We start from the raw sequence: 3234 nt of genomic DNA on the forward strand, positions 1-3234 counted from the left end.
CGGCTTATGGTCTTTTGCTTTATCACAATTTAAGTTTGGCTTTGAATCACATTGAGGAGCCTTAGTGCAGGTCACAGGTTCTCTTGATGCAACCTTTAGAAATTTATAGATATAGGTTTTAAGAAAATAGTTTACATAGATTAAGAAAAATTAAGTAACCATTTTATTATAGAAGTGTGGTTCAGTTTGATTTAGGGGGGGCCAGTGAAGTTGTATTAGGCTGGCTAGCGCTAGGAGAGAGTAACCATAGCACCAATTGTTTTATAGAAACCAGTTTGAATTAGCATAGAATAGTAAAAGGCAATATATCATTATGTTGGTTTTAGGTGTAAGCATTGAACAATGTTATGTAGTTATAAACAATTAAGGGTACATAGAAACTAGATAAGAACTTCATGTTTTTCCTTATGTTTGAAAAATACATCTGCTTGAGAGTGGGGGGTGTCCTGTGTGCGCCTGGACCTTTTCATGTGAAAGGCACATGCTACCTTTTGTGTAACCATAGCAGCAGGAGTTCCCATGATGATAACTTTGCAAAGTTTAGGGATAAAAGCCCTGGGATTACACCCATTAAACGGTTTCTGTTAACTTGAGCAGGAGTCCAGTCTCTTTCTTTCTATCCTCTTTTCTTTCTTTCTCTTTATCTTTCCAGAATAATCGCTGATGCTGCCACACCTTCCAAGGGACCCCCTAAATCTCTCTGCAGGAGCTGGCCCCCCGCAATTGGTATTGCCTCGGGGTACAAAATAAATGTGCCAAAAATAGTTACATTCTTATACACCAACGACAAGCAGGTGGAGAATCAAATTTTTAAAAAATCTCATTCACAATAGCCACCCCAAAAGTGAAATACCCCGGCATCTTCATAACCAGAGACGTGAAAGACCTTTACAATGAGAACTACAAAAGCACTGCTCAAAGAAATCCAAGAAGACACAAACAACTATAAAAATATTTCATGCTCATGGATAGGAAGAATCAACATTGTTAAAATGTCCATCCTACCAAAGGCAATCTACAGATTCAACGCAATACCCATTAAATTATCAGCTTCATTCTTCTCAGATGTAGAAATGACAATACAGAAATTCATATGAAAATATAAATGACTACAAATAGCCAAAACAATCCTTAAGAAAAGAAACAAAGCAGAAGGTATCACATTTCCAGACTTCAAACTTTACTGTAAGGCTACAGTAATCAAAACAGTCTGGTACTATTACAAGAACAGGCATATAGACCAATGGAACAGAATAGAGATTCTAGAAACAAAGCCTTAATTTCTCAACCAACTCATCTTTGACAAAGCCTTCAACAACAACCACTGGGGAGAGGAGAACCTATTCAGTAAATGGTGGTGGGAAAACTGGCTGACCACATGCAGAAGACTCAAACAAGACCCCTATCTATCCCCATACACAAAAATTAACGCTAAGTGGATCAAATACCTAAATGTAAACCTCAAACTAGAAGAATCTTAGAAAATGCAGGAGACAGCCTTACAGAAATTGGAACTGGCAACCAATTCCTTATCAAAACCCTAAGTACCCATACCATAAGAAATAAGATAGACAAGTGGGACCTCATCAAACTGATGAGTTTCTGCAAAGCAAAAGAATCCACCAAGTGAGCAGGGAAACAACCCACAGAATGGGCAAAAAAAATATTTGCCAACTATATATCTGACAAAGGCCAAACATTTAGAATCTACAAGGAACTCAAACATGCCGAAAAGAAAAAAAACAACAGCCCCATTAAAAAGTGGGCAAAATGGCCCGGCTTGGTGGCTCAGTCTGTAATCCCAGCACTTTGGGAGGCCGAGGTGAGTGGACTGCCTGAGCCCGTGGGTCTGAAACCCACCCAGGCAACTTGGCAAGACCTCATCTCTACAATAAATAAAAAAAATTTAGCCAAGCGTGATAATATGCACCTGTTGTTCCGGGTACTTGGAAGGCTGAGGCGGAAGGATTGCCGGAGTCCAGCAGGTTGAGCCTGCGGTGGCTAGGAGCGTACCACTGCACTCCAGTCTGGGTGACAGAGTGAGACTCCAACTCAAAAAAATTAAATTAAATTAAATTAAATTAAATTAAATTAAATTAAATTAAATGTGGGCAAAAGACATGAATAGACACTTTTCAAGAGAAGATTTACAGACAGTCAACAGACACATGAAAAAGTGCTCAACCTCAATCATCAGAGAAATGCAAATTAAAACCACATTGAGATACCACCTAACCCCTGTAAGAATGGCCATCATTAATAAAACAAACAGCATCAGATGCTGGCGAGGATACCGAGTAAAAGGAACACTGCTACACTGCTGGTGGGAATGCAAACTAGTGTAACCTCTGGAAGACAGTGTGGCGATTTCTGAAAGAACTAGAAACTGACCTTCCATATGACCCAGCAATCTCTCTATTGGGAATATACCCAGAGGAACTCAAATCATTCTTCAAAAAGACACCTGCATACGCATGTTTGTTGCAGCTCTGTTCATAATAGCAAAACCATGGAACCAACCATACTGCCCATCGAAGTTGGACTGGATAAAAAAAAATATATGGTACATATATATAATGGAATATTATGCAACCATAAAGAAGGATAAACATATGAACTTCGCTGCAACTTGGATGAATTTAGAGTCTATCATACTCAGTGAACTATCACAGAAACAAAGAACAGAGTACAATATGCTCTCACTCATAAGTGAAACTTAAACAATTATCATAATACTATAAGAAAGGGTTTGGCAGTAGTGGGAAACAGCCAGGGGAGGAGTATGGGACTGGCAGTTGAGGGAAACTTCCAGGGGAGGGAAGGGCACACCTCATCAACAAGGGTACCAGCATAATGAACATTTATATACCTGACCCTGAATTGCACCCCACATCTCTAGAATAAAAGTTAAAAAGTTAAAAAATAAAATAAAATAAAAATTGGCAATTGCTCTTCAGAAGCAAATAAGAGGTTTAGATTAGATTTTGACCAGGAAATCCTATGTCAGGGGATGTTTTCAATAGAATCTTCAGTTTATTTTTCCAGAACCATTAATAAACTGTGGATTTATTAATAGCTGTGGTCCCTTGGAAGGATGTCATAATGCAAAAGTGGTGGGCATTCATTTGACTTCTAAATTTGGAGATGCTAGTCATTTATCAACCAGACTAAAAAGATGCTCCCCTATTGCCATAAAAAACCATGTGTGGTATACAACAAAGCCAGCACTCATGT

The sequence above is a fragment of the Carlito syrichta genome, unplaced genomic scaffold (assembly GCF_000164805.1).
Source record: "Carlito syrichta isolate Samal-C Ts95f unplaced genomic scaffold, Tarsius_syrichta-2.0.1 Scaffold313327, whole genome shotgun sequence".
In the NCBI taxonomy this organism is placed as follows: domain Eukaryota; kingdom Metazoa; phylum Chordata; class Mammalia; order Primates; family Tarsiidae; genus Carlito; species Carlito syrichta.